Source organism: Scophthalmus maximus, chromosome 9 (genome assembly GCF_022379125.1).
Source record: "Scophthalmus maximus strain ysfricsl-2021 chromosome 9, ASM2237912v1, whole genome shotgun sequence".
Lineage (NCBI taxonomy): Eukaryota > Metazoa > Chordata > Actinopteri > Pleuronectiformes > Scophthalmidae > Scophthalmus > Scophthalmus maximus.
The window spans coordinates 19,869,973-19,876,919 of NC_061523.1; the positions used below are offsets into that span (position 1 = coordinate 19,869,973).

The 6,947-nt window shown below is 42.7% G+C and overlaps 1 protein-coding gene across 2 annotated transcripts in view; it reads right to left on the minus strand.

The window, feature by feature from the left end:
• Positions 1–6,735, minus strand: part of lingo2 (leucine rich repeat and Ig domain containing 2) — a 178,636-nt gene extending 171,901 nt beyond the window's left edge. For both annotated transcript variants that reach the window (XM_035650497.2, XM_035650502.2), the window contains exon 1: positions 6,153–6,735. The gene's annotated coding sequence lies outside the window, so the exon portion shown is untranslated. The remainder of the gene's footprint in view (positions 1–6,152) is intronic.
• Between the last annotated feature and the right edge of the window lie 212 nt (positions 6,736–6,947).

A 6,947-nucleotide genomic window follows, 5' to 3' on the forward strand; every position in this document is an offset into this window, starting at 1 on the left:
GGAACCTTTCATAGTCTGGCAGAAGCGGAGTTATGGGAGCTTGTCCAGTGTAAGAGACACAAGTTGCTGCTGGAGAGTCCACAGTCTCCTCAGAGGCCAAGGAAATATCCATGAACTGATATTTCAACTATTGTTGCAATGAAAAGACTCTGATATATCCAAGATCTACGTGCAAAGCATTACTGTAGTGTATATAATTACATATACCCTTCGTGGGCACCCGACTGGCGGCTCACAGTTGATCTAATATTTTAAAGATCTTTTTTTGTTGTTGCTTGAAGCAAATATCTTTATAGGTAGGAGACTTACAACAAATCCAACGCAAGCACTGGCAGCCACTGACGGAGGGGGTGCTCGCAGCACCAAGTTCATACTGAGGTAAACAGAAACCTTTTCCGTACTGCAAATTTTACAGTGCCGATGGCGTAAAAAAGTTTTGTCAGTGGCATCCTTAAACTGAATCCAAACCTTGACAAAGACAGTTTTAATTAACTGATGTGGGAAATGTGATTGTCCATAACTCAACTAGTTACAAGTGTTGAAGTTTCATTTGTTGTCCGCACGCTTGATATTCAGCCCTCGATCTGCTCTGCTAATACCAATCATTTAATGAGACTATAGATCAAGCTTAGCAAAAAACAATGCCCGCGACAAAGAGATGAATATGTAAGTAGCATATTCTCACCTTGGTACAAGAGACGCAGCACTTCTCTTACCGTCTAAATTGCAAAGTGCTCAATACTCTAAATACACTACTTCACAGCTGAAAACTGAGGGTGCAGGGGAAGGACGAAGGTGGCAAAGTCGCTGTAAGGACATTTTACAGTGGCTGATGGAGGCAAAACACAAAATGGATGGCCCCAACGTTGGCCTCATTAAGAAAAGAACCAGTATCTATCTTCCTGTGCTGTTAGCATAAAGGCAGGTTATTCTACTGAGTGAATATTTAACGAGGCCTATTTAGGTTAGAAAAAAAAAACGGGACTGGTCAGTAATGGCACTTAAGTGGTTTGGCTGCTGTGTTTGCATGTTTGTGGCTCAAAGGCTGGGTATATGGATACTTGGTGAGTTACACAGTATGAAAAGATCCAAAGCACAAGGATGCAGAGGACACTTTTTCACCTGAATGTTATTTTGTTTTTTTACTCGTCTTTTTCCTGTTAAGCTCCCCATGTGTGATGTTGGGGACACAAAAGCGTTTCCAAATCAAAATCATGTGCATGCAAATCACTTTAAGGTTTTTTTTTAACGTGGCATTTGATGACTCTGAGTCTTTCTGGAGACACGGATTTAAGAAATACGACAGGAAAATACATTGCCAATTTATTACTTCATCCTTTTTATGTCATTTTATGTTTGTTTTTTTACGTTATTGGCTAGTGACAGTTGAGAGACACAGGAAATGCAGTAAATGGTCTGCCCCCTTGACTTATTATTTTAAGGGCCAAATCAAATCAAATCTCAGATCTACCAATGACTTTATTCTGATTTACAGTAGCTGAGCTGAAGACATTTTCTGTCTCCCAGTTCTGGGGTATTCAATGAAGAATTATGCCATTTTGCAGATTGTATACACTGCACCACAGTATGCACTTGCAAGGTTCAGGGGCAGACTTTTGTAAATGGACGTGTTAAGGGAAACGCAGTTCAGATCAAGGTTATAATATGGGGTCTCAATTAAACTGTGGATGCTGCCCAATGATGTTGGATCTTTCTTTTTTTCTTACTTTTTCACGTTTCTGCTGCCACATGGTGCGGCATCCTCTGCGACTTGTTCTTAGCCAGCTACGTCATCCCTGACCCTTGCTAATGCCACTTGTCGACACGCATGGAAAGGGACTTTTTCTCAAAGGTGATACAACACTCATTGCCCTCGGCAGCTCACCCGGGAAGGTCACACTTCAAAGTGACACAGACAGCGAGGTCACTGTCAACGGAGGCTGGTGTGCAGATCAGTCCCCACGCTCCAGACAGCCCCTTCCTGATTACTGTATCCCAAAGGGCTCACGCTGCCACCAGCAGCCACTTAGCACAACACGTCTACAACGGACACCTGACAGAAATCCTGTTCCTTATCTCTGTTAGCCAGCAAAGATCTGTTGTAAATTAAATAAAGTGGCCATTCTTCTCGTTTCATTTCAGTCCAAGTTACTCTTATTGGCACTGTCAGCTAAATACCTTGAATATGAATAAAACAAATACAGAAGCAAAAACAAAAGAGCAACACATATATTCGTTGCTCTTTTGTTTTTGCTTCTGTGTTTGTTTTATTTCAATTTATTTCCTCAATTATCCAATGTTAAGTTAATTGTGCTCAATAAACTAGCTTTTGTTCATGTCTGTTTTATAAGATTTTGATAATTGTAGATCTTCCCCAAATCCATGGCATTATTTTGGTATGCTAATTCAGAGATTAATTTAATACAATCTTTAAAAGATGATACATACTCTATTAAAACAGAATATCCTTCTCTTTCCTTTTAGCAGCATCCGGCCATGATGAGTAAGCATATTCCATAAATGACCCAGCTGTTCGAGCATATTGTGTTTCGCCTCATCAGGAATTCAAAGGGCCTGACAACAGATCAGTCGCATCCGTTCCTGGCTTGGTCTCCAGCTGACCAAACCTCAATTTAAAATAAGGTCTTGTTTGTCTCAGCCAGCTGGCGGTGTATATGCTACAGATGTATGGCTCACGATAGCTACCATGTATGTTACATGTCACACTTTTTTTTTCACTGTGAAGTCACAGTACATGTGTGATATCAAGTTTAAGTACATAAATTATATGAACAAACAAGGCAAAAACCTTGTTTTATTCATATCAGAATCTTTTTTCTCGTCTTTTATTGACCAAGTTTGAATTTGATATTTACAAAGTACATATCCCCAACAGTATCCAAAGGTCATAGATAAAAAAAAAAAAAAACTTAAATTTGAAACCCAGTATTTCAGTCAGTGATCATTGATTTTTTTGTCCTTAATGGACTATAGGCTAAAAATATACTGCTCTGCTTCTGGGTACGGCTCTTATTTTTGACAGATCTCTTTATTACCTCTATCTTCTAACAACAAAATTAAGCATTGGACATTTTAATGTATTTCAAAAGGACTGTGGAATTAAATTATGAATATTTTTACGATATGCAAATGTTATTGATAAAACAAAAATATTGAGTCAATAAGTGTCTCATATACATCCCAAAACTGAACCTAAAAAATGTGACCAATTGTTGTGCAAAGACACAACTCCGCTGTAGCTGATCGTTGAAACACTGGAACAAATTTTAATTTATTTTCAATTTGTATTCATTTTTCAGAGCTTTAATTGCCCATCAAGTTAAAATATGTTTGATATCTGCCATCTTTTTTGCAGATAGGTCACATATTTTTGTTTGCCTTTTAATAAATGACTTAAAGGTGATTTTTAATCTTGATAAACCTTTGCTTCAAAGAGAGGGAAGCTGGGACCGTTCCCACAAACATTTTATGTTTGAGTAATGAGTAATTAAAACAAAATGATCTATGTCTCACCAAGACATATCTTGGATATTTTAATTTAGTTCATATTCACCATTACGACAAACAATGCACTGGATATTCCACAATAGTAAGCTTGTGATCTTGAAATAGTACGCCACTTCCTTGACCACTAGTGAGGTATGACATCATGGTGATGATGATGTGAAGTCTTCTGGTACGACTGTCAATAGAAAATCCACATATCAAAATATAAGGGTCTGATTTGCTACTTCTTTAATTGACTGCTATTTTGCTGATATTAAACCAAAGAGGCAAACATGGTTGCAAGTGATTTATGATACTTGGAGGCAGGTGTGTCAGATTCCGGCTGCCTACTGGCGTGTGTGCATACTGATTCAAAAGCAAGTAATAAATCAAAAGAGGCATTCTTGCCATTAGACTCGTTTCCTCTGATTTCTGCCCCGTGTGTACATGTTGTCAACGGCATTGAATATCCACGAGGTAGAAGAGGGCTCCCTCCCTCCGCTCTGTCCTTCCCGTCGCTCAGTGGACGCATAATATAGCCAAAAGTGGAGGGCCTTGTCTTTGACGCCTTTGCTATCATCAGAAATTGGACAAAATTTGGCAAACCGTATATCCCTTAGGCAGAGCGAATAGGATTACACACACAGAGACAGGTACTGCCACCTGCACGTGCACGCACACAAACACGGCCTCGCACCACTGCACATACCGTACACGGAGCCTGAAAGAAATCATTTACCGAATCCAATGGGCTGAAAGAGGCAGACACAGCATTGCTAATTCAGAGTTAAAAGAAATACAAGGAAGAGCACAGTCAGTCTTAGTGCTCTCCTTTAACCATGCTACTCCATATCAGAGCCAATGCGTCAGTCCTACCATGGTTAACACTCAATAAAACATCAAAAGGGATGAAGCTCAGAGCTCTGGACAAACACACACCCACGCAGACACCAGATACACTCAGAAACTCCCTTTCACTCATACACGCTCTGCTACGCATGTATGTGTATGCAAATACACAGGTTTTTTTTTGGGGGGGGGGGGGCAGGCACGTACTGTAGATGCAGCTCATTAGATAAAATGAATAGAGCAGGTAGAGCAGATGAGAGGTTTGCATCTCTTTCAAGAGGAAGCAAACGCGCGCTACGTCTCATGAATGCTAAAAGTGCTCCTTCAATGGCACATTTGTGCACACCGACGTCCTGCAATCAAGCTATATACGCCGTGGAACAATTGGCCATTTGAGCCGCCTATAGCCATGCGCCACATACACAGGAGCTGTCATCAACTTCGCATCAGGCGCCACTTCCCCCCAGTGGATGTTCTGCAAGAGGAGACACTTTGTTTGGAATTCTTCATATCCAGAGGCAAAGGCAATTAATGGACACTGTTTTGCACGTTGCATGAGGAGGTGGGCATCGTTATCATTTGCCCAGGCGAAAGGTGCGGGTTAGACGGCTCACACAGGATAGTTATGATTCAATTACTTTAAATATTTCAGGGGACCGACAGGATGCTCATGCAATCATGAATATTTCAACCACAGCCCCACAAAAGGAGGTAGTCTTGCACTGGTATTGATCAAGAGGGCAGCGTATTCAACCCCCCCCCCCAAAAAAATAAATAAAACAAAAACAGCGCACCTTTATCCTTCCATCGGTCACTGTATCCTAAAACAATCTTAATTTCCATCTGAAAGGGAATTTGTCCAGTGAGAGACAGACATGAATTACTGCATACCCCATTTCCCATATGGCGAAGAAGCGAGAAAAAAAGAGAGAGAGATAAAGAGACACGGCAAGAGATGCATTGCTCGACCAGAATCATAGCGACAAACTTACATATGCATTGAAGGTGAAGGTATTATGCAGGGCATGTGAAACACTGGACACTATCAGTTCCCGGTTAGCTGAGGATAAAAGGGGGGAAGCACAGCCTTTAAAATGCAAAGGCACTCATCATTGCGAATACAAAGGGGACACTGTACAAAAGTACTTTACAGGTACTGGCTGTGGCAAAGAGGAGGACAAACAGCCGCCGCAATTTTTTTTACCCCTTCCTCCAGCAGCCTCCCCTGGTGATAACCGTTAGCGAGGATGCAAAGAGATGAATTGCTTTGCAGACAGGCATCACCCCTCTCCAGCAAACACAAATGCACAAGTATGCAGATAAACCTTGATACATTCAAAGGGGAGTAGCTTTCCATTAGCCATGAAGAAAAGAAAAAAAATCATTCATGTTCTCTGAAGGACCTGGGCTATGTTATTGTGTTATTGGGACAATTATCACAACTTTGCACTCTCTGTAAAACTGGCTAAATACAGTCTAGGATGAGACTTGCACTGCGCTTCCATCTTCCCTTCTCTCTTTCCCGCTCCACTGTATCTTTCATGCGGAGCTTTTCGGCTCCCTAATCTGCCATTTTCTCTAGAAAACCTGGACGGTGCTATTAATGTTCAAGAACCCCTTGGATGTGTCCTTACCTCCAAATACCATCCGGAACCCTACAGTCCACAAGATAAGCTGTCTGAGAGGCTCTGTGCCGTGTCACAAAAAAAAGGGGGGGGGGGGGGGGGGGCAAAAAATCATCCAAGTCTTATAGAATCAGAACTCAATTCAAAGCCTTTTTTCCGATTAGAACTTACTTTTCATGAGCAGGACGTCCATTGATCCTGTAAGTGATCGGGTCCCCCTTTACTTCCCTGTCCAGGTGAAATGGTCTCGGGCTGCTTCCCCCAGATATTCCACCTTGGCACAGTGAAATAACGTTGTGCGTTCTTCTGGAAAATGCGTGCGAGAGAGACTGAGCAAGCGAGAGGGAAAGAGGCACCGTGGGATCGCTCCTGGTGCGCGCTACCAGCTCCACGGCAAGTGAATCCCGCCGGTCCCAACAGCTCTCCTCCTGCCTTCAGGAACGAAATTCAGCATCCGCTGTTCATCCCCGCAACCAGGGGAGGGTGTCCCCCCCAGGTGGAAACTTTCGGGCACCTCTGCAAGAGCTATATGAGGTGACACACATGGAATGCCGGTAAGCCCTGATGATGGGTTATTTTCCTCGATACCCTTCCTCTTCTATGGATTTTGAATCCTTTTCCCTCTCCAATTTGCCTGTTACGCAGCTCTCTCCTCTCCAAACCAAGGTCTCACAGAATGGATGCTGAGAAAGCAGCGGAATGAGACGGACCGCTTGTTCTCCCACTCCGTCTCTCTCTCTCTCTCCCTCCGTCGCCTTCACCCTCCCTCGTTTGCGCTCCCTCCCCGCTTCTCACTGCACCTCCCCACCCTTTCGTTTTCTCTGTCCTCCTCTCCTTCCCTCTCTCTCTCACACACACACACACACACACACACACAGACACACACACACAGAGGGAGATATGCACTTCTCTAGCTCCGGCTTTTGACAATTACCGCTGTGCCATTTTCCAGCCGTGTCAGACAGA